The sequence below is a fragment of the Ostrinia furnacalis genome, unplaced genomic scaffold, assembly GCF_004193835.3.
Source record: "Ostrinia furnacalis isolate ACB-3 unplaced genomic scaffold, ASM419383v2 OfSCF0069, whole genome shotgun sequence".
Lineage (NCBI taxonomy): Eukaryota > Metazoa > Arthropoda > Insecta > Lepidoptera > Crambidae > Ostrinia > Ostrinia furnacalis.
Genome location: NW_021130308.1, coordinates 878,768 through 905,293, shown reverse-complemented (window position 1 = coordinate 905,293; position 26,526 = coordinate 878,768). Strand labels below are relative to the sequence as shown.

General features: G+C 35.1%; 1 non-coding gene across 1 annotated transcript; it reads left to right on the top strand.

The window, feature by feature from the left end:
* The first annotated feature begins 1,831 nt into the window (after positions 1-1,831).
* On the top strand, positions 1,832-1,913 carry TRNAS-CGA (transfer RNA serine (anticodon CGA)). The gene has a single exon. It is a non-coding gene; the product is annotated as a tRNA-Ser (tRNA).
* The last annotated feature ends 24,613 nt before the right edge of the window (positions 1,914-26,526 follow it).

Below are 26,526 nucleotides of genomic sequence, written 5' to 3'. Positions count from 1 at the left end.
GGCTTGGTCAGCGTTTCCCAAACTGTTGTTTATTGACCTGTTTTAAATAAAGTCAATAAACTCGCACGATATTCGCGGGGTTAAACGGCATTGGCTGTGGCAGCTATAATTTCGTTGAACTATAAATCAGGTTCAACTAATAGACGTGGACAACATGTGTGTCCGATCGGAAATGGAAATGTCCAGTCCATGGACGTAGGCGGTAGACAGACACAGCTGGTCTAGGTCAGCGGTTCCCAAAGTGTTCTTTAATGACCCGTTTTGAAAAGTCTTAGCTCCCCATGGCACTTGAAGGGTTTAAACGGCTATCGCAGTTATTTTCTGGCAATATAAAAAAAAAATATTAAAGTAGGTACGCTTATTATTAGGCATGTGGTCAAGCGGTTAAATAGTAGAACAAACTCTCTTATCTTAGTTGTAGTAACTACTTACATATTTTGTATAATTTTTATGATGTTAAATAAAACTTACATACTTACTGACACGACACTTTAAAGTAGAACTTATCTCCTGATATACAAATCACCTGTTTGATTTTATCGTTGGTATAATCTTTTCCACGGTCAAAAAAGCAATGCATAACCTTCATTAACTCTTAATTGTCATTTTATTAAAATAAAATACAATAGACATAATTAATTATTATACCTACAGCTGTTCAAACATGTCTTACTTAATTAGGTTTTGTCTGCGTGTGTACACGTTTTAGTCCAGTCAATAAAGCATTATAGATGGAAAACTGTAGAACACAATTTCTGACTTCAGGACTTTATTTAGACTAGTTAGGAGGTGAACATAGCAAAAGTCCCCGCCCTTAGCCCTTGAGCCGGCGGGGAGAGGGGGGTTTAAAGGTGNCATAGACCTTAACAGAGCCTACCAGCAACTGCCAGTATTCAGCGCTCACATCGAGAAGACAGCAATAATTACTCCCTTCGGCCTGTTTGAGTTCCCGAGAATGTGCCCAGGTTTGAAGAACGCCGGACAAACCTTTCAACGGTTCATAAATGAAGTGCTACAAGGGCTCGATTACGTTTTCCCATTCATTGATGACGTCTTGATCAGTTCTGAAACTGAAGAAGCCCACATTCTCCACCTGCGCACCGTGTTGAGTAAGCTGAACGAATACGGAATCACTATCAATCCATCTAATATTCAAAATAGCCATGTGTCTGATCGCAAATGGACGTAGGCGGTAGACAGACACAGCTGGGCTAGGTCAGCGGTTCAAAGATTTGATCATTGACCCGTTTTGAAAAGTATAAGCTCCCCATGGCACTCGAAGGGTTTAAACGGTATTGGCTATCGCAGTTATTTTCTGGAAATATTAAAAAAAATAGATTAAAGTAGGTACACTTATTATTAGGCATGTAGTCAAACGGTTAGATAGTAGAATTCTCTTATCTTAGTGGTAGTAACTACTTACTTAATTTGTACCATTTTTTATGATAAATAAAACTTACATAGTGATATTACGATACTTCAGAGTAGAACTTACTCTAACTGGATGAGAATGCCTTATGGCATTAAGTTCGCCTAATGTTAATATTTTTGGCATTGAAGTATAAATAAATAAATAAACTTATTTTCTGATACAAAATACCTGTTTGATTTAAACGTTGGTATAATAATATTGGTATCTTAATATTTATTATTCAATCTTTTCCACGGTCAAAAAAGCAATGCATAACCTTCATCAACTTTTAAATGTAATTTTATTAAAATAAAATACAATAGACATAATTAATTATTATACCTACAGCTGTTCAAACATGTCTTACTTAATTAGGGTATGTCTGCGTGTGTACACGTTTTGCGACTCAACGTGCATCGTGCAGTCGTGGCCGAGTGGTTAAGGCGTCTGACTCGAAATCAGATTCCCTCTGGGAGCGTAGGTTCGAATCCTACCGGCTGCGGATTTTTTTGGGAATTCTTGTAATATCTATATTTTTTTTTTCATTACAATTTAGGATCTTTAATTTCACTACGGGACTATTCCCACATCTCGTTCCCACCGCTGCAACTCCTGTGTAAAACCCAACCAGTGAAGGTCAAGTTTGTCCCGGGAGAAAGTGAACTCCGTCACCATTGGTATTCCTTGTTAATATTGCATAAGATTCTATACAAAGTTTATTAAGCAAACCTATAGGCCTAAGATACTCGCCGCGATAAGCGGTTATCACGCCATTTTATCGATTTTGCCCATACATTTTGACGTCGATAAAAGTTATCACGGCGCGCATCTTAGGCCTACTGGTGTGGTACTGTCATTTTAACGTCATTGCTATTTCTATTGCTACGAGTTTATAAAAACTCGTGGAAAGATTAAACTGCCCACAAAATTAAACTCCTGTCATTACAAAACATTCCCGTTTTATCCGCCAATCACCCATCGTGTGGTCACCGCCATGGGGCGCTGAAATTGAAACGTCCGAAACATTCCGCTCTTTGAGGCTTATGAGTTCGATGCAGGTTTCATTTAACGGGTTGAAATTCCAATCAACAGTCAATTATAAAGTTGTCTGTGTATGGAATGTCTGGTTTGATGTTTTGTGTATGTATTTAAATATTTTTAATGAAACATGCAGACTTTTTACAAAAAAAGTATACTTAGATTGGCAAATTTTTTCAGCAGTAAGTTGATTGGTACCTATCACTAATTAAAAACAAGTGGAACGTTCTTAAATTTTAATTACGAGCCGTACTCGTATATTACAAGGTAAAAGTCGCATTTCTCCCTCTTTTATCTAACCTAAAAAGCTCCTCTAATCAATTAAAGTACTTGTTTGACAGAATGTTCTGTATGTCTCTACACACATTGTAGCAGTGATTAATGCGCTAATTTATGTTTGTATGATTCTACTTTTTACAAAAGGTCCAGTCGCGTTCTTGAATGTTATGTAATCATTAAAAACTTCGCCCCATCAAACATCTTGGGAACAGTTTTCAAACAACTTATTAAGAATGGGAAATTCAAGATAACTCAGTCGGGAAGTCAGGAATGTAATGAAATTTCGCATTGGACAGAACTTCTGGAGTTCACAAAACGATCGTTTAAACTTGGGAAAATCAGAGAAATTGCCTATTAACGAACAACTCAGAAAAGCTTCCGAACAAATAAAATAATGGGCGAGGATCGTTGATTATTTTGTAAGCCTTCATGGTGGGATACTTGGATTTTGCTTTCTTTTTTAAAGATTAGGTACTAGCGGCCGCCCGCGACTTCGTACGCGTGGATCCCGTTTTACCCCCTTTTCCCGAATTTTCTTTGCTATAAACCTCACGGAGCCCGAGACCTTTCCAACGAATGCAAAACCGTGGAAATCGGTTCGTGCGTTCTGGAGTTATAGCGTCAGGGAGGAAAACCCGACTTATTTTTATATAGTAGATTAGTAATTTGTACTGCACAAATTACTAATAGTCCCGTTATCCCCTCGTGGTAAGCTAAATATGCTTTGTGTTACGAGTGGGCTCACCACAATAGTCGAGCGGCGTTAGGATTCGAACTCGCGTTCCTCGGATCTCAAGTCGGCCAATCCGACCCCTTCATATATCTAGTGGCTTCGTGGCTTCAATGTTATTTAATTGGAGGTATATATATATACTTTTTAGAGAGGGACATTCCCTCGTTTTGTATTTAAGACTTGACAGTTATCGTTTAACGACTTAACCAGTTGGCGCCAGCGCCACTGTGGAATAACTGGTGAGCGCAAATAAATACGACACCCCTTAGCTCAGATACGATGTGTACATGCGTGGAAAGCATGACAGGGCTTATAAGGCAAGAGCTTTTAGATATTATAAAAACCGAGATACGTCACACTCATGTCCGCCTTCCATGTATTCACAGCTTTCTTAAACACTTATTTTTTGAAGACATGCATTTTGTGATGCGTTGCACGATTAAGAGTAGGCGCACACCGTTGATTTTTCGTCGGCCGATAGTTTAGTCGGGCAGTTGATCAGTATGGGCATGTATGGGAGTGCGCACACTACGCCGATTCGATTTGGCCGATTCTTCATACAATTTAAAATCGGGCACAACTATCGGCCAACTAAAAATCAACGGTGTGCGCCTACTCTAAGACTTTGAATGTTGTCTAATTACTATGAAGTTTTATGACGACTTGACTCATTAACAAGTGCGTATTTAAGATTAATCAATTCACTGTTAAATTGCTTAATTTATATCCAGAAACAATAAGCCGCCAAAGTTTGTTATGAATATTGATGGAGCCAACCCTCTGTAATTTCACGATTAAGCTTTGAAAATTAGTTATTTTGTAAAGTATTCAATAATTTCTAACTGTATTTTAATTTATCTTCGTTTTGGTGAATTTCAAAACAGACTTATCTCTGAATATGAAATTAATTTCGATATTACATTCTGAGGTGTAATTCTTATTACACCTAATTTTGTACGTCTATTCGCAAACAATCCTAGGATTCTAGGCTACCTAGCTCTATCTAGCATAATGGATAAGATTGTGTTCAGAGAAGGCTCAATATTTCTTTAAAGCAGTATACTTACTTTCATAATATTATTTGTTTTTCAAATCATAAGATGGTAATGCCAATTTTGTATTCGCACCTCTTTCTGTGCAAATAGAGTTGCTTTCATTATTATTTTCCTAAACCAAAAACGTGTCGTATTTTTCGTATTGTAAACAACCAACTCGATATTCATTTCACATACACGTTCATTACAAAGTCGCCCATTAAAATACAGCTCACCAAACTCCGAACTCGTGTTTATCGTTGTTTGCCTCGAACAACGATACAAAGTTAGTTGTGGCCCGTCCAATTTCCGCCGGCGCTGAGCGGCGCCGCGGCAAACTCGATTCAGTCTAGCTGGGCCGATTGTTTGGTAGCTATTTCGATTAGTGTTGTATAGCATTTCTGTTGTCTGTTTGAGAGCTCTACATTGGTTAACATGTACCTACATTGCAATTTAAAAGTAAATGTAAAAAGTATATATTTCTAAAAGATGTCAATAGCTTGAAATTAATTACTCTTTTTGTGAGACAGCTCTTAATGTACTCTAGGTTTTAGAAAGACACTGAAAGGATATTTTTTTTGTAAGTATTTTACAAATAATAGTTAAACATTTTGTAGAATGTCTACTAAGTTATTTAAATACACAGTTTCAGTAAGCATATGGTCATATCTATTCAGGCTAGTAGTCGCACCAACTTATGCCCGATTCGACCAAACTTTTATCCGAGAATAACTCCTGGTATAACTGGCACATTGACAGTTTCAGTATGGGAAATATGACAAAACTGACGATTTATTCTGAGATTAATATTCTTGTTTGGTCGAATCGACCCTTAATCTAATAATACTCGTGTCTACTAGGAAAATTAAATGTTTATAGTTGTATAGACTGGTTTATCGTAGTAAGTCCAATCAGTACCAGGAAACCAAGCAAAAACCACTATGTTAATGCACTGGCGTTAATATGTGATATTATCTATAGCAAAAAATATAAAGAAAATTAATGGTATGTTTGTTAGATGCCTACCTGAATAAACCAATACCTGACTGAACAGGTCCAATCAAAATCAGACAGAAGATTCAGAATGAAAGCAAAGACAGAACAATAATGGAAGGAAAACTAGCATTGTTTGTAAGGCGGAGTATTATTCCGCTCTCTGGAGCATTGTCAAAGAGCAAATAATTAAAAGTCCGATAGGACAATACGGTCCCGCACCAATCAGCCGTGACTGCGCGTCTAATAAGAAACAAATCGGCGAGGCACTTTTGTTTTGAAAGTTGGGTGGGTTCTGTATAATATTTGTTGATTTTTACGAGGCTAAGGCGTAAAGGACATAGGTGAAACGCAAAAGTGACCAAACTGCAACTATAGGTTGGTAACTCCAGTTACATTTTGATAGGTTTTTTCTATCCGGATCTAGCTAATATTTTTCGATTTCTGATCGACGGCACTCAAGCTTTTCTATTTAATATTATTTAGATAAACAGATTTCAGGGGACATTCATTTGCTTTTAAATAACTTACAATACCTACATTGTATTACTATTTAATCAATGTTTTAATTTTAAATATTTTCGTATCAATCAAAATCAATATCAAAAATATTTATTCAGTTTAGACCACAAGTGGCACTTATGAACGTCAAAATAATATAGTAAATATAAAAAAAGAAAAGGTAGCCCTTATGGGGCACTTTACATGTCTCCTTATCTTTTGGGCCCTACCATGCAATAATAAGCACATGAAATACTTTCCGGCCTAGGAAAAGCTAAGGAAAATAGATGAAGCCTTTTCCTAACTGCAATAATTGTATGTTATACTCTAGATTAATTTCTCATCAAAAATGCATAAATAATCCTTTTCATTACGCTTATACGGTACCCTGAAAGTGCCCTCTTTTTCTCCATTGAAAATCGCAATACGGACTTCGATGAAAGTTTCTTCATTTGCCCGTCGAGGCGCTAGTGTGTGTTGTTTTCACCTCCCACTTGTTTTGTTGGAAACATTTTGCATGTTGTTTGCGACGTGTCAAAATATTAGCATGCTTTTGCGACTGTCTTTTGTTTTTTCTTGAATAAGTTGGAGTCGTTGGGTTTGAATGCTGATAAATAGAGTTCAGGGACTTTTTGTACGAAATAATTTAATTTAATTTAAGTCTCTTGCAGTCCGTGTACATTAGACAGTACAACAAAATACCTTGTATTACAACAAAATAAGACACCACTGCGTTTAGCTTGATGTGCTGTCATCACTACAATATTTTATACGGATATAGATAGGCTTTTAATACTTACTTCTAGATGTAGGGTAGCTAAATAGAAGTAAATGTCAAATCTTACAAGTCAGTAATTATTTCTATTTTCATGATGAATAATGAGGTAAATATTTAATGTAACCCTTTCTCATCTGACACTTTAAATGCATCATTTTAAGTTTGCCATTTTGCCAAAACACTAGAAAACGATATAAATTGGGTCGAGTATCGAGTATGCTCTTCTGAACTTCTGCTAAAGTACCAGAAAAAGTTAAGCATCTCCTTGATATAACAAAATTAAATGTTGTCATTATTTACGGGTGTTTTCTTTTTTAACTTTCACATCCCATCAAACAATTCTGACCTCTCGAGTTCAACTTTGACAAATTACACTTTTCAGTTCAAAATTACTTGCTGGCCTGTCACTGATGGAATCCGTCGAGTTTTAACGAGGTTCGCTTTTGACTTTAACTATGGGAGGTATAAACAAACAGATGCGGTCCATTTTAAACTTTATTGCCGAGGCTTTAAGAGACACACGAATGTGCATTTTAAGTTGAATCTGTAGACATTTTTTATTTTTATTTCAGACCTGATACAAATGAAAAGTAAATGCGTATCTTTTTCAAAATCAAACTTCGGACTGGCAAACTTTTAACAGGTGAAAAGTGAATGTTTATTTCAATTTATGAATGACCTTAGGTCAAACTTCATGTACCGACTGAAAAAAAACACATCAAAGCTTACAGAACGAATTTAAGACAATATTATCTGGTTATAAGAATAAAAAATATTAGTCAAGTAATAGATTTCCCTGTTCAGATTCATCCAATCCCATTAAGTAAAGGATGTCATTTATAAGCGCTGGATCGAACGTCATTTATCTAAACGCCAGTTATTTATGTTTCTTTGAGCTCCTTGCTTTGTTCCGTTTTCATTTTTAACTTCTTATTGGATTTCTAGATTAATGGACATACAATCCAAGGATTTCCTTTACGTCAACCAAAACATCTCGTATGTTTGGGAGTTATGATGGGATGAAACGAAACGCGTTTGAGTTCAGTAATGTATCAAATGTTTCTGGAAGAGGTGCTTCATACTATAAACAATGAAATGATGATAATTTGGGACTTCTGATGATAGTATAATATTATTGCCTTCCGGTCGTCTTGTCCTGAAGCAGTGGTAGGGTTAAAATTACACTAGAGAGTGCAAAAGCGCTTTTCAAAAGTCTTTTTTTCATAAAGTTTGTAAACATATTAATTTTGTTTTGTTATAAAATTGCGTTTATTAGGTAGGTATGCTACAATGTTCAATATTTCAGTAAAATTAAATACTTAAAATATACATAGATACTTACACTATTTTTTTTTTGCAAAATTAAAAAATAATGAGTTCTTTCCTCAATCCAATAAAAAGCCAGTAACTAAACACGGTAATTGAATCTGTTGTCAAGTCCAACCCTACGACGAACCGGCGTCTTACCTACAGCACGTCAATCTAAACACAGCGGTGTCTTATTTCGTTGTAACACGGTCTATTTTGCCATAAAAATGTATGGTATGATGTGCTGTCGATTGTACACCTTGAGAGAAGTGTGTTTACAATAAGTGCAAGCGCACAAGCACATTATTCATAGACGAGGGGGACGCTCGGTTTGATGTCCAAATTTGCATTTTACCTACAGCATAACGTGGGTTTGAAGATAAAATATTATTGGATCTTGGGGTCTTATTTTCTGGAATATACTTACCTAGTTAAGTATTTAAAAAAAATAAATATGCGATCTCTTATACGAATTTACTCTTCGAGCTGCCAGATAAGAAATCAATAATATGGATGTGTCTTGGGTTTGAATTAGTCCGTCGGTCAACTTATCAATATATACTTGACACGTATTTTTCACTTTTTCGAACTAATGAGAATTGAAAGAGATAAAGTGCGCCAAAGTCAAAAGAAGAGGTGCATGAGATGTCACGCGAAATTTCAACGCATCATAATTAATCGTTTGATTGACAAATAAAAATATACGTTTTCAATATTTTTTGATGTAATTGACAGACTAAAAGTTTTTTTAGGAAGCAAGCTTATTTTATATTAATTTCAGTACTTATATTGGTGCGTGTTAATAATCTTAAACTGTCAATCTTCATCATTCAATTCAAAACAAAAATTACTAAATAAGATCTTCAATGTGCTTCTTCTTATTTATCTACAATCCCAGCATATACTGTAGAAGATGAAATATCACCTCATAACATTAAATGGTGGAAAGAAATAAAAATACATAAGCGAGTCCCAAGAGTGACTGAGGGACACTTCCAAACAATTACACGGGGCCTCGTTAGCGACTCGGTAGCTCAGATGGAAATTATGAACTCAGCGAAATGAGCTCGGAATGTTTGGAGCGGAGTTGTTTAACGCGATAGTTAAACGTTCTAAAATTAACGAAGACCAAGTTGATTAGGGAATAAACCGTACAGTCGTACGATAAGCTATTACATCAGCGAAACTTGTTTAGGGAATATACCATAACGTGAGCTAGTAGATACTTTAGCTAAACTGGTATGAAACCTACCAATGACCTAGCCTTTTTTAAAGTTTTCTATCATCATCATCAATAGGTCAGGTCTCCACTCCAGGAGCATGACTATCTCTAATTAACCAGAGACAATCAAAGAATTTGACCTTACACTCCCCACGCTGCATTGGCAGACGGTAGGACAGACTTCATGTTCGCATATTATTTCTCCCGAAGCTGCCTATCACGACATCGTCTCAGAGCATCCTTTTTTAAAAATGTCCTTTTCTAGAAATAAATCTTCCTTGTCCTTTCTTTTTCTTTCACGAGAGTGGGGTGTTCCTATTCTACTCTATCGGAACCACACGGCTTATGATGACAATATAATGTATTAAAACGTCATCAACAAAATGGGTGCGAAACCTACATTGACCTAGTTTTCCCTTAGTTTACATGCTTTTTAACTGGTTCTGACTAGTACATGCATTGTAGGCACTTTGTAACAGCAAAGAATCGATAACCCAGATAGCTTCTGTAGTTTGAATGGCTCTTGAGTTTTGACCCAAATTACTTACCCTCTACAACTTTTTCATTACATCTTCAATTTACCAATTCCAATCTTATTACTTGCATATTTAGGTTGGTTTTTAAAACTGTGCCCTGAATTGCATGGTCTGTTTTTGTTTACGTCGCATAGCAACGATTTGTGTACGGAAATGTGGGTTCAGTGAACTTCTGCGAACCTTACATTGTATTGTACCTGATACATTTTCCAAGAATTTTCCATTATCATTCCGTATCTATTGTTATAGTAAAAAAAATATAGTTCACGTTTAAGTTATTAAGTTCTGCGATTGGAATACAATACAGGGAAGAAAAAAATTAAATACAGGAAAATATAAAAAATATTTTTAAGAGAAGAAACCACAGAGAAAACGGTGATTTTTTTTCATTGGAATTTTCCAAGTGTCATGGTCAAAATTGCTACAGTAAAGAAGATACATAAATGACAAATTAAGCACTAGATATTATATATCATAAAGTATTTATGGCATTATTTATTTCGTAACTATCTTCAGGCATGTAAGAGGCACTCCAGTTTACAGCCGGCTGCACAGTAAACGAACTACAAACGCAGCCGTGCTGCGCAGCCTAGAAGAGCCTTTGAAAAGTCTGTGCGGCTCTTCATTCCATTGAGAGATATGGATAGGCTTAATCCAACTGTAGAAGCATCGCTTGTGATAAAAATAAAGATCGGCTTGAAAAACATGTTACCTACGGATTTTTAAGTCTGTTTTGACAAAGCTTTAACTGTAGGTAGCAAAGCTTATTTGATGAATGAAAATGTAGTTTTAAAATCAAAACTCAGGAGGTAAACTTTGTTTATTAGAAAGCTTAAAAAGTTTAAAAGTTGTTTTTAAACACATAGAGCGGCTCTCTTTTTTCAGTTTTGTGTATTTTATTTCCATATTATATCTGGTCTGTCCTGTATTAGTGGGTAACGTTTGTGTTTTCTCTATTATTCCGCTTGCATTGATTTCCGTGACATCTTTCTGTCTTTAACTATCCTTGCACCGAACTTTAGCTGCATATTTCACAAATGTCAAATGCAATGTTTACCCACTCCGCGAGGCGGTGAAAAACGTTGCTTGATAATAAAACCGCGACGTCAGCGCGCGTAGGGTGTCACGCGTCGATGGGCCGCAGCGATGCCCTTAGATTTTTTATTTGAGCAACTTTTTTTCGTGCCACCCCGTCTGCGAACTAAGCAAATACCTATCTTTTGGTACTCACGGTTGGGTGAGCCCGCGAACGTGGAACGCCTGCGGGTTTAAATCCACAACGCGGTGTAACGCAACTTTGCGGAATGAATGTGTTGGCGTTACTGAGTTCGTAAGTTTGTAGATCAATTTTGGTGACACGTTTTTTAGTTATTATAGTACGTATATATTTTTGAAAATTTATTAATAACTACCTAAATGGTTGAAAGGGAGTCGTTCCATAAAGGATATTACCGAATGAAATTATTTAATTTTATTTAGGTCTCTATATTTCATTTGTGATAGGTGCGATTTCGCAAAATGTTTATACTGGTTAGCTATAAAGTGTCGTAATTATCTTCATTATCATCATCATCATAGATTCAGTCAATGATTTGTATAATGACCGGTTGGTAGCGGCTTGCATCTAGCGCTTTCCTGCTACCTTTTATGAGGTCGTCGGTCCTTTACCATTACCATTTAATGTTTAAATAAGGAATATTAAAAACAATGCCTTTCCCAGTGGTTAGCCGAACACTTGACCAGTGTGTAAAACACAATTGGTACAAACCTCCGGCTGTGGTGAACGAGTTTAACTCATTTCCCGTACGGCGCGCCAATATGTGCCCGGATAGAATCGATGTTTGAATAATGGGGATTACGCGAAATTACCATGGGATTCCTGTTAGCTGTCAGGATTGCACTCTTGGAAGTGGACGAAGATGCAATGCTGACTTTAAGGGTAAATTTAAGATTGGGGATGGAGATGTCTTCTTCTTGAAGACAGGAAGAGAACTTTGAATTTAGTAGCTTTTTAGAGTTAGGGGTTTTTTTAGGGATGTAGAGTAATTACACTACTTACTATGAATATAAAGTTTTAATCTGATAGGGGTACGTAGGCACTAGTGGCTATATCAAGGTAAAAAGTGGTAAAATAAAATCTTGAAATGTTTTATTTGCGGTACCTTTCCTACGTTATAAAAAGTGATATGCTATTGGCAACTACGTAAAAACACATGGGTAAATGCGAATGGCATACTTAATTTCAACTGTGCAAATAAAAACACATAATCATGTCGGCACAAAAACTATTTCGGTAGATTACAACTACACGATGATTATTATTATTTTTAAGTATTAAATCGAAAACTAGGAAAAACAAAGCATTAACTATAGATTGGATATGGAAGAATACGTAACTTAAAGTCCTCTTTTCTGCAGTGGGGTAAGGACTTACGCCCGCCGCGCTCGTATTCACAAACGACGCTTGCTTAAGTGAAGCAGCAAATCGAACGCACAGCGTTGAATAGAGCTCTGTGATTGATTGGTTCGTGTGTCACCCTGTGCGTCCAAGCGCACTGTGAGACCTCATAGTAATTTTTATGAATACGGGCGTTAGTTATTGTCACAGAAGATTACGTCAAAAGATATGAGCGCGGCATTTGTTATAGTCACGTGACTTCCTGTTAGTTTACAACGGAAGTTCTCGTGAAACTGGCAAAGTTCCAGGGTCCAGTCTAGTCAAGCTTTTGCAGCTTAAAAATGGCCGCCATAGGCTTAGATAGTTTATAGGTCTGTGAACAATTAATGCATTTTATCTATCATTTTTTAAGTAAGACGGCTTTAGTAAGATAGCCAGTAATTCTGTGGTCAGGCCTATCGGGTGAAGCTCGCTTCTAGTACTTGAATAAGTGGTTACCTATTTACCATTACGTATTTACCCTTTTATTTTTTTAAACTGACAGACTGAATATTGTTCTTTTCAGTTGCTGAACACGCTGTCAACTGATTTGGAGGAGATGCTGACAGAACTGTACGAGGATAGAAAACTAGACAGGTAAGTTTGAATTTTTTTTTTTTTTTACCTTCGCAAAATCTAATTTAAAGTCTAAATTATTATTTTCACCTTTGAATGGACAAGGACTTCATTATTCCACCTTATTTTTAGATAAAAATAGGCAGATTCATTCAACATTTAAATGATTCTAAGCAGAATAAAAAAATGTAAAAAAATAAAAAAATGGCTGCAAATATTTACGGTTTCTTATCAAGAAAATAAAAAAGAAACTATCGAGGCAGTAACTGCCCTCAACCCCATTTAACTTTAAACTCTATTACCAACTCTTCAGAAATCAAAATATCTTATAAGCGCACCAGTAAATCTGATTATGGCACAGTGGCGCGCTCCAGTGGCGCCAAATCGAATTACGTCCCGGGTTCGAGTCCCTTTGATACGGATCCTTTGAAATATGTGACCCTACCTGTAATTGCATTGATACTTATTTGGCTATAAGTTACGCCGGCTGACTTTTAGAAATGGTAATGCTGAGGTTTGTACTTTATTTTATTGTTATTTATTATGTCAATAGTTTTAGTGACAACAATATATGTATCTAATTATTTTTTTACTAATATTATAAAGGGAAAGAGAGAGAGAGGGAGCAAATTTTGTAAGTCTGTTTAGTTCGATTTATCTGTAGAGTAAACTCCCTCAACACAGCACTTACCTACCTTACTTATAGTTTAAAAACACTTTCATTATTTATGATATTATTATCAAGAATACCTACTATTATTCTAAATACTAGCTTTTGCCCGCAGCTTCGCATGCGTGAAATTTACTTTGTCACAGATCGTTATAAATTATAGCCTATAATATTATTCTGGGTTATAAACAATAATACTGTAAAGTTTCATCAAAATCCGTTTAGTAGTTTTTGCGTGAAAGAGTAACGAACATGTGAACATTCAGACATCCATACAAACTTTCGCATTTATAATATTAGTAGGATAGTACGATTAAACAACATTTCGTACCAAAAAGGGAAATAAAAATAACCACCCTGTTTTCCGTTCCTGGTACACAGAGAAAGAAAGAGCAAACCAAAAACAAAAACCGCTACAAAAGCATAAAGCTCTTTGAAAAGCTTGCAATAGAATAACACGGTCTTGTCCAGCCGTGTAATACCCGGCAGTGAATTAATGCCGGCAATTCAATTATTATCATTCCAATTTCTCTCACTTTAAAGGAGCATGTTTTGTATGTTTTCAGAAGAAATTTAATACATTACAATGTAGAATTGTAGATAGATAGAAAAAGAGGTACTTTATTGCACACCACATAAAACTGATGGCTTGAATTACAAGAATTGGAACGGTACAATTTAGGCGTTCTACAAAGTCTAATTTAAAAGTCCACTACGTAAAGAAACTGTTCAGAAAATTTTTATTTTAAAGTAACTTTTATTCACGTAAACGTTTTTCTACGCGGATAAAAGGCCCAAATCAAATGAAGAATTATAAAAAAATACTTATACAAAATGCAATACATGCATACATGCATAACAGGCAAGTGTAAAAATAATAATATTATTGGGTGCATGCATGGATAGAAAAAATTTCACGAATAATCTGTAACTCAAAATGTTACCTAAATTCTTGAAGCTACGGTAAGAATTATAATTTTAAATCCCATAAATAATAAAGAAAACAATAAGCGAAGTAATATTTTCTAAAATTTCCTGAATTTAAATAGAAATACACACGACAAAATTATTCGCCGAATACGGTATATTTACGACGTACTCTCCTTTACACCTCTGCCTCTATAAAAAACCTTACGCAGATTTTTGCGTAGAAATGGGAAACGTTATGCTTTAAAGACTTGGGTTGACGGTTCTGTATATTTTTTGAAAATTCTCAAGAATTTGTTATTGTATGTTCGCTGAAAATAGGATAAAAGAAATTTCAAAGCTCATAATTAACTCTACCTAAGCTTAAATGTAAATGGATGTAGATCAGATGCAGTGATTCTTTGGACTGATTGGAATCAAATACAGTGATATATTATTAAAAATGCCTCTGCTACGGCTTTTTAGTAATATCAGCTTTGTTATTATTATAATACTACATGACGATAACTTAATAAGCCAATCTTTCAACACTAGCAGCTTCAGTCCGTACTGTTGTATACTTTGCAACTGTGTATTTGGAATAGTAATTTTAATTTACATCTTATTAAACACTAGCGGCCGCCCGCGACTTTGTACGCGTGGATCCCGTTTTACCCCCTTCATCTATCTTACACGGTTTAGATTTTTTTCATACAAATGTTTTTTCCCGCTAACTCCCGTTCCCGTGGGAATTTTGAAATATCCTGTTGTAACTAAGCTTTAAGTTTACTTAGGTACCTGCATGCCTTTCAAGCGTCTAACTTAAGCGGTTTGAATTTTTCATACAAAAGGATTTTCCCGCTAATTCCCGTTCCCGCGAGAATTCCTTAGTATACTATAACCTGCCCAGGAGTATGAAGAATAATTGTACCAAGTTTCGTTAAAATCCGTCGAGTAGTTTTTGTTTCTATAAGGAACATACAGACAGACAGACAGACAAAAATTTTACTGATTACATTTTTGGCATCAGTATCGATCACTTATCACCCCCTGATAGTTATTTTGAAAATATATTTCATGTACAGAATTGACCTCTTTACAGATTTATTATAAGTATAGATTAAAAGAAGAAGGGAAGCGCCTGGATGCGGGAAGCGCAAGACCAGTCGTTATGGAAATCCTTGGGGGAGGCCTTTGTCCAGCAGTAAACGTCATTTGGCTGAAACGAACGAAACATTAAAAGGTTCTACAAACCAAAGGAACCCAAACGAAATCCTCGCGGATCCACTCCACCATCACATTATGCACCTCGCCAGATTATCATAAACGCATAACACACCGGCACACCGCCGCCTAAGCCTTGTGTTTTATGGCCTGAATTTACTGTGTTCGATTATTATTCAGATTTTATGTACGTGTAATGCAATTTCTTAAAATGTAGGTACCTTGTAGATTTTCCAAGTTTCTTCTAACGTAGATACGTACATACTATTTTATTTCAGATAGTAAATGAAAGCTTTTAAATATAAACTCAGTTTTCAGTCTTCAAGACTGTGAAATATTAATGAGAAAAAATTAAATATTTAAGCATAAATAATTTATTTTGTTATTAATGAGAGTACATTCTGGCTATATTTGTACATAATTATGACGTATAGTGGTGGTGGTGGTGGTCTCAATAGCTGTTGTTAACAAACGTCAAAAATCTGTCAAACTCCATATAAAAAACACAGGTTAATAAAGTTAATATTAAAGGAAGTTGGTGTAACTCAGCCTAAGACAAAGATAATTTGACAATTAAATTTATTTACACAGAAAACAGAAGCAGATAAACTTTTACTAGTTAGAAAATATCTACGAGTACGAGTATACCAACTAACTGCATCTCTTCCAATCCTTCCTTACTGTTTTAGGACAGAAAACTAAATAATTTATGTAAAGTAGACTTTCCAGCCTACAACTTTGTGAAGTGTATCCCAAAATTAATTCTCAAGTTCATTAGTACTTGTACATTCGGGACAGCGTACACAATACAGCGTCAAAACGGACTACGGCGGACAAAGCATTATGAATAATAAAACACCCCGCTTCGAAATTCGTGTAGAGACAGGTTAAGGGAGATAAAGCCTCAATTTTCCGGTATCGATACCGATTTTTCTGAAATTTACCGAAATACCGGTCTTACTTGAAAATATAGGAGTAATCCAATGTTTGTGAATGGGACGTCACTTTATCTTGTACAAAACAATATAAAATATGTACTGTTGTTTAATTTATCTTATTTATTTTATCGCACTTAATAAATCTGAAAAACTTGTAATAATCACATAATTTTAAAATTGTAAATTATCATCATTATAATTTCATCATTACCTATTTCACGGAAAATAAAACACAATACGTCTCCAACGAACGTACATTTTTTTTTTAACGAATGGAAACCGCCATATTTGTATAGTTGATCATTTTAATAAGCAAGCAGTTTGTCGTTTCACATATTTAAATTAACCGATAAAATTTTACCGGTATACCGGTTTCAAACTTTTCCAATGCCCGGAAAATTGGGCTCTATGCACCCCTCTCTCACCCTTTGAGTCCTGAGCCTAGAAAATTTGCGGTAGCACCGCACTGGGGTGTCGCGCAGAAAAATGGGCGCGCAAAGTGTTTTTTACGGCTTTAATACGGGTTTATTAAAATATTTAGCGCGAAACTTTCGCAGAATTTCCCTAGACGCCCCTGCTGGGATGATAAATTGAAATGGGCGATGAGACACGTTGGAATAATGAGTTTTTTTGCTTTAATTACTGTTATTACTCGCGCTAGTGTGTCAAGGAGATCTGGAACTTAAACTTAGGGGTGTAAGCACGGTTTTTGTAATGCTTGTTACGTAGGTTTTTATGTAAAATCTGGATGAATTTAAGATTGATTTAATGCTGTTAGCAGGCTGAAAGATAAAAAGCTTTCGTCCGGAAGTTATCATTTAAAGAAGTAACGGTTCTTATTATTTTGAGAGAGAAGAAGTATTTTTCACCACTTCTAGTCAAATAGAGAACTAAACAATAAAACCAGCTCTAAATCTATATTTTGCAAACTTAAATTATGAAGTGTACCTTGCAGAAAGTACTTACGGGCCCTCGCATTTATCAGTCGAAATTGGCCTTTTAAAAGCCTTTGAATTGCGCAATTTATAATAATCGCATTCTTTTGTTCTACCGACAATTGGCGCGGTGAAATGGCCTCAAAGCAATCGGACTGTTAACCCCTCCGACGCTTTCAATCGCAGGCCTCCCTTTGAAATAGGGTTTGTGACATGGAGATGACCTTTAGGTATTTTGAAAGTAAGCTCTAATTTTGGGCTTTAGGCGACTCTTGCTCTTTTGTTGTGTGTGGGCAATCGTCGAATTTTCCTTTCCTAAGAAACTACCTATAATTTGTTGCAGTTCACCTGATTTCTTAGCCTGTGGAAGTAGTTTTGGTGCTTCTAATTACACTAATTTAGCTGCAGTAAGATGTATGGTGCCATTAATATTGCTAAGTCCGTGACAATCAATATTGTAGAGTTACATCAGCCTTTAAACAGTTTTTAAGTAGCACTTTTTTTAAAAGTATTAGATGTCGAAATGTTAAACTTGGTTTTCTGTGATTAATGGCTGAAAAAAAGTAGGTAATAAGCTCTGAGTTTTATTTGTAGGAGATAACTTATGACATCAACTTACTCTTCCTAATTTCTTGTATTGTAGTGTTATAAAAATACATCTTAAAAAACAATTGTTAAATAAATAATTATTTACAGTTTTAGAAACGCTAGTTAGTTATTCAATTGTGTAAACTCCACGTCCTGAAAATTATACAGACTGTACACCCTCCACGGTCCGCGTGCTTTCGACAGCTTGTATCGATCCGGCGCGAATTCGTTTAAAAAATCGAAGTTTTTTAATTAATTTCTGCACTACGAGCCATTTGATTTTGACGGTGTCTGTTCATACATTTTTTAACAGTTTTTGTTGTTTGACTGTACAGTCAGTCATTTTTGCAATAAAATCACTAAAAGTCTTTATCTTGTATAAAATAAAAAACACCTACAACATAATTATTTGGGCAGAGCACGTCAACGCCTTGGTCTTTTTTTAGGTCGGAAATTTTAGGTCAGCAATAAAAATTAGGGTACCTGATGCAAGTGTCATGCTAATTGAAATTGATGGAAAAATAAAAGAAATATTTGAGTTGGATGCCTGCCTACACGACATTAAAAATTAAATATAGGTACTTGGAATTGTACTTGTAAAAAAGAGACAGCGAAAAAAGGAGAAAAATACTTTTATCATGATGGTATGGACTATGGTAGGGAGAGGGATTTACATATTATTTTTGTTGTTGTGCGACTTAAATTTTCTTTCACTTTTTTGTTACTGTAAAATTTCATACATTTTTATTATTTTATCTATACATTATAATAATATGATGTCTGTATGTGTTTTAAATAAATAATAAAAAATACAATCATGCGTCTAAAAATTTTTTAAATAGTCGCAAGTTTGCTTCCCAGCGTGAAATAGGTAACATTTTAATTTTTTTTGTGGGTGTGTAAATTCACAATGACTTTTATCTAACATGACCACAAATTAAAAGTGTCTTCTTCATCTAAACATACAATGGAAACCGTATACTTGCCAGGAAAGAGACTTCATCTCGAGTTATGAAAGACCGCAATATTAAAACCGTGCCCATATTTCCAAGGTTCGTACCGTCCTTTGCGGGTAGACGTCGAGGCTTTGTGGAAAGAGGAACCGGCTGCGCTTTTGGTTCCTATAACCAGCCCCTTTCAACCCTACTGTATCGTTTGGAATTAGGGATGTGCCCGATAATTTATAAATATTCACAGGTCGATAAATAATATTTTTAAATTAAATCAGATGAATGAAATTAAAAAATGAAAGCATTAAAATACTGTCCAAGGGTTTGTTAATTAGAAATTAAACTAATGTTAGTCACGATCAGTTGCTTTCGTCAAATCAGACGTCCATCCTTTTCAATAGGATTACATCAGAACCTTCTGTTATTTGATAAAGTGAAAAATTCAAATCTGTACAAGAAAATGTCTTATTTGGTAGGTAAACCAGCGGTTACATTACTTTTATCTCAATAGTAAAAACCATCAAAATTGTTCACTATATTCCTTGTAATTGTCACGAGATTTTTCTTTCATTACGCTCAGATTTTTATCGATTGTTTTTACAAGCCCATCACTAGCGAAAATGGCAGTACTTTTGAGTGATTGCGAGCTCCACAAACAATACAGCGGAGTCAATCTCGCTACGCACAGCTACAGGACGGTATAACGGCACATTGTATGCCTACTATTGTTGCTGTACAGGCTGCAGTGTTGGGAGAGACGAATATTCCAGACTGGACTGTCCCAGTACACACGTCACTAGAATATTTTCTATTAGCCTTAAGTTTGTTAACGTTTTTTTTACTTTGTTCTAAGTTTCTTCATTATTGTCTTTAAGTGTTTGCGCTAAAATTTTGTTATAAAGTGTGGGATTGTCCTCATTCCAAAAAAAAAACTTTCCCAACTCTAGTACACATTGTTTCATTTCAAATTCTTGAAGATTATCAAGGTACAACGTATCTTGAATATTTGATTCGTAATATGAAATAGATTTAATCGTTTAAGAATCAAAAATCTAAATTATTTAGTGCAGATTGTTAGTGAGTTTCACATGCTACAAAAATCTTCAAATATGGGACACGTCATTTCGGGACAACTATAGCGATTCCCGCAATACAGACTATGCATGGAATGAGAGGACTGAATCAATAGTTAAAGTTCATGGCACTGGCTGTATTATTTGCAAACACTTTGGTGAACTGGTAAACTTTGTATCGTTACATGGACACCGATCTATTTATTAAGGGTATTTAGTATGATTACATTATAATATTACATTGTGCCGATTCCTTAATCTGACTCTATACTTATGCCATCTTAATTCTTAACTTGATTTTAATAAAAAAAAAATCTAACTTAAAAAAAAAAACAGATGTGGTACACCGGCATCGAGTAAAATTATCATAATCGTTTTCAAAAAAGAACAGCCGCAGTTTTTGTTTCTGTTCATAATTAAAAAAGCAATTTCGACCCATGATAGCGTGGTTTACCCTACTAATGACGTCATCAAAATATATTGCAAAAACGTGTTGCAAATGGACCATCAAAATGTGTTATATTTTTGGAGTTTAGGTTCTACGCTACGGATGACCGGATGAATTAAAAGTTACAGTATTTATAGCTCTGAAAAGTGTAATATGATATCTTTTTTTTGAGCATGCAAAGTAGAAACTGGACCACAAATATCATAAAAAATCTCTTCTTACTAGATAATTATATTAAGCATTACCTACTTTATTTAAGTTGACTCTATAATAACTATATAACTTATATTGGTTCGTTCAAAACACTGACCTCAGAGTTCAAATAAAAGTTACCATCCTCAAAATACCTACCGACTAACAGTATTAATAAAATTTAACCGAAAGCGTGTTATTGTGGAAACAATGCCAAAATTTTCCCCGCCGACCTTGAATATGGTGTTTTCTTCGTCACCATCCTCAAATTTTCCCCTCTGTGTAAGAAAATAGCAAACCTTTTTACCACCCTTTATGAAAATATCGCTTCGACTATCGCTATGGAGTTTGACGCAGTAGGAACATTGGACTTATTTTTTCTTAGACAGATTTTTTTAATAATTTTAATTTTTATAAAAAATTCTTTACACACATTACGATTACATTACGATTGGTGAAAAAAGGAATTTGGAATTTGTAGATACTTAACTAATAGGCATACTTTGACATGACTTTAGCTGAAAGAATTGTATGAAATGGAAAACAAAGTTAGAATCCTTTTTTAGTTTATCTGTCGATACTTACAAAAATGACTGTATTACTACTAAAATATTTTTTAAGAACCCCTACTACACTTACCTCTAGTGTACACTAACGAAGTAAAGTGTTGCCAACTATTACAAGAGGCAGAGACAATGGGGCCATAACTATAACCATAACGTTTTGTCTGTCCCTTCGTTGACTGCACGGCCAATTCTTGGCGCTTTTACCCTATTTCAGACTCGTAAATCCAGTTTAGTCTTTAAGACCGAGGCGTAAAGACTAATTTGTGTTTTCTTGATAGTATTAGACTTTGCAAAGGAATATTAGTCAGACTAAAATTTTAGCGTTATTATAGGGTTTTCGTTGATTGAAGCTGTTTGTGTGAATTTGGTGTTTGACAGGAAAATTAATAGGCGAACTAAATAATAGTTATGTTGTGACTATAGTTATGTTGTTGTGACTCTTGTAGGTACTTAGTATTTAGTACTATGATTTTGATTATTTGAAGCCAATTGTGGCACAATAACTGAGGCAGTATTATTGTGGTAAAAATAAGCTAGGGGCGGGTGTTTTTTTATCAATATTCTGAGAGATGTTAGTTTCTCTCATACATTAATTCTTACTTACTACAGTTTTTGTACTAAGATTGCTGACGCAAAAAGGGTGAAAATAAACACACGCTCATCTGAAAATCTTATCTTACCCACAATTTTCACCGCAATATATTCTGAATGGAAAACAAAATGTACCACCGAAGCGTATTTTATATCTTTATTTTGATAGCATCTGTTTAGTACAATGGCGAATCAAAAGTAAATATAGCATTCTATGTGGTTGTAATAGATTCTATTTTGCATTAAAAAAAAAGTACAGTTCTTTTTGATTTATACACACAAGTACATTGTTACAAAATGCACCCATAAATTTCCCCTTATTAATCTTCTGTAGCAACTTGTAAAAACAATTCCGGATGAACTGGGGTAAATATAACGCGTGCGAAACAAATCCGGGGTAATCTACATCATCTTTCCCCAAAAGGGAGGAAAAAATGTTTTTTTTTTTTGTGTGTAAATAATTATGCGCTGTGAATGAACAGATGTGTATTAATTGACGATACGATGTTTTCTTAAGTTGACGAAGGCGCTCTGAAGTTGCAGGATCCAATCCCAGAACGAGCAAATGTATGTGGATTTAATGTTCTATTCAGTTCTGTTCTATTCTTATCCAGATTACTAAGATACAAAGATTTATTACAAATACCATTTATTTAACTTACGGCCGAAGTCCACTATCACGGTAATCTTTGCTTAAAAAGAAATTCAGTAAATTTTGCTACAAACTACAATTATTATTTTAAATACAGATAAATTATGCACATTGATAAGACCGTTATGTGTTTTTGGGTAAATCCGAAAAGGCGTAGAGAACTTAGTATTTAAAACTTTTCCTGGAAAAAATACAATTTAGCGTCTTCATAACGATATGCGTATTTAATTAATTATGTTTTGAACTCAAGCTGTAAATAATATTCGGCTATGATCGAAACTTCGGCCTAAGTATACCTACTTATGAAATTCGGTAGCTACCTCTATAGCTAAATGAACATTATTCACGAAATGGTCTTTCAAATCGTGCGTGGTGAAGCGACAGGGTTATGCCATTTGGTGGGGAGACCCTGATTAATTCGTGCTCCCAGACCGCTGCGGGCTGCGGTCTGCGGTCAGGGGACGCATCGCGAACTAAACGCGATTAATGATCTTCTAGGGTTGGCACTAAAGTTCGCGATTAATGACCATTATGACACATACTTGAATTCAAAAAGGTAAATAAGATCAGTCTGTAACAGACTAAAATTCAAGTGGGTGAAGCCTGAACTGGTTAATCTGTATGAAATAAAGATTGTTATTCAAGTCACAATTTAAGAGGGAATTCGAAATTCCTTTTGGTCAGAATACAGTAATTAAGCAGTACAATCATTCACTAACTTCCTTAATTCATTTCAGTTCAATTGTCCATTCGTTCTCCAGCCTCTACTGTGAATAGTTTGTTTTTAATAAAAATATGTGTAAAGTTTTCTAGATTCGTGACACAGAAAAAGGGATACTCCATTATTCGATTCACTTAAAGTTCTTGCCATCCCTGATGGCACAGAGTAATGCGAAAAGCTTGTGACCCTCAGGTTAGATCTGACCTTACAGAGAACCAATGGTTATTTATTATTTAAGTTCAACTACACTATAGTGTATTATAGCAAACAGGGCGTATAGGATATATTGACTAGCTTTAAACGAAGAGTTAAGATTACGAGTTCAGAGTGAAAAAACAAATCTAATTTTTTCGCGGAAAATTCAAAATTCTCTCTAAGATTATTTTTTGTAAATACCTTGTCTTTCGTAACGTTGTCTGTGTATCATAAAAAAATTGTGTTGAGATACGTCGCGTTTGTGAGGATCGATTTGTGATGGATGAACGTAGTATGTTAATTCTTCTTGATAAAATAGGTTTTGACGAAACATTTCAATATCCTGGTGCCTCAGAACAAGAAGGTTCGACCCAAAATAATGGGAAAAAGGGTAAAGAAGAAGAAGAAAAATTTTAATGTTAAAGTTTTCCTAGTTTTTCCGACGCGAAGTCGCGAAGATACAAACAGCTTTCCCTAAGTATTATTATTCTATGTTAGACAGTCAGAGGTTTACTTTTAAAATGTTTGCCAACATCCTTACCATCCCGCTGTACGTGAAGAACACGTAACTATTAAAATTGATGTTAGCATACATCGAGCACATCAGACTATACATTTTTGATGCAAAATAGCATTTATTCCTACTACATTAGATGCTATTGTTTAGCGTTATTAGCTGCTGCATACTAGAACTGAATGCATCAAGATTTTATGGTCCATCCAAAACACTTCCCGGTTGAGAGCTCCATTATTTCTGTATACAGGTGTCTACATGGATGATGCAACGGTTACCACACTATTTTCTATGAGCCTTACAGGGCACAAAATAGAGTTCGAATTTCTGTGCCGATACAGGGAGGTATCCAAGGTATTATTATTTTAAAGCACCTGTAGATTAGCATAAAATGTATGAAGTACACCCCACTCAGTAAAGTAGGGGTTTTATTTTGGCATCGACGAGAGTGGCCGTACGATGCCGTTTTTATGAGAGTTTATGGAAGTACAGGGATGTAGTTTAATAAAATAAGGGGCCCTCTAAAAATTGTAAAAGAAAGCTTGGTTATGATAGCGATTTTAATACAAAAATGACTTTGAATTGACTAGTGGATTCAATTAAGATATAATTACCTACACTACATTAATTTGCATCCGATATGGTTGTGCTTCTACTTACCTACAATAAATTATTATAATATTTGTTTTAACTTGATAAATAAAGTAGATAAAGATTTTAAAAAGTTAGAATTTTGGGTTGTCATTAGTCTGATTCCAAGCTTGAACCAGACGGTTGTGTAATTCTGAATTTCAAACAATTATACTTTAATCACTCCGTTGCCGCGTTGCGGGGAAAATAAATATTTGCATTAAAAATATACAGGGTGTCCCGTAATGTAACGTCAAGCCGGAACTGGGTGTTGAGGCAAGTTGTGCTGGTTATCAGAAAAATACAAAAAAAAATCTATGTGGCATATTTTCAAAATTATAGGCATTTAAAAAAAATCTAAAAATTCTACTCCAAGTGACGGTCCTTTTACTCGTGTTGCCACAAATCTTCACTTTTTCCAAATTTTTTTTTGTTATGTAACCCTGAATAATGCTTCTCTAAATTGTTATCAAAATTACAAAACCAGCTGCTCCAGCTTGGATGAAAAAAATACATTATTCCCAAAAAAAATTTCAAAATAAAAATTTTGCCTAGTTTAAACTGACTGTACTGAAAAAAAAATGTACTACGCGAGTGTGGCAAGTGACGTCATAATTTGGCACATTTAGTAAGGATTCCAAAATGGTATAACACTTGGTAAATTTTTGCTGTAATTGTCGACAATTTTTGGTTTTTGGAAATAGTCCCGTTTTTAACTTTATCTACCTTGGTTAAAAAATATTATTCTAATGTGCCCAAAATTCAAGTTTCTGTGACTGACTACCGTACAGTCAGTCACAGAAACTTTTATCACCATGACAGTAATTAGTAGTTGACATACTGTGACAAAAGTCACCCGTGCGCGCCTTTACTACCTGCTCTGCCTGCACTTGTACTTGGTAACAGGGATAACAAGGATATGAAGTTTCGGTTATGGATACGGTTACGGATATTAGAATAATATTATACCGGTTTCGGTTACGGTCACGGATATGAAATCATTTCAGATTATCCGAAAGTTTCGGATAATTTCGGTTACGGAATTATTAGAATTTCAAAAATGTAGGTATAATACAAATAGCAAGATGCTGCGTGAGCGTGACCCACATAGCTACTTTATGTACCAACTAAGACGACACCTATGTATGATAAAGGTAAAACAGGCTGGCATATTAGATGGTGCCAGCGAATGCCAGACGAGTTGGTAACAAATATTAAGATTTAAGGTACAATTCCAAGACGGGCCGCAGACCGCAAACTGCAACCGTAAACAGCAAAGCTATGAAATCGGCAGCGTGGCATTGCAGCTGCGGCGTGTATACTGCAGATTTCATAGAGTTTTGCAGTTTGGAATTGTACCCTTAGACTCCGCCTTTATCCGAAACTATCCGTAACTTTTGAATCAGTTTCGGTTACGGTTATGGATATTTTTTTATTTCGGATATCCGATAGTTTCGGTTACGGTTACGGATATCCATAACATCCCTGCTTGGTAAGATGGCCCTCTCCGTCCCGCTCATACCTTTTAAAATGGCTTCTCCACCTCACCTAAGCCAGAAACTTGAATTTTGAGCACATTAGAATAATATTTTTAACCAAGGTAGATAAAGTTAAAAACGGGATTATTTCCAATAAACAAAAATTGTCGACAATTACAGCAAGATTTTACAAAGTGTTATACCATTTTGGAAGCCTTACTAAATGCGCCAAATTATGAAGTCACTTGCCACACTCGCGTAGTACAATTTTTTTTGCAGTACAGTCAGTTTAAACTAGGCAAAATTTTTATTTTGATATTTTTTTTGGGAATAATGTATTTTTTTCATCCAAGTTGGAGCAGCTGGTTCTGTAATTTTGATAACAATTTAGAGAAGCATTATTCAGGGT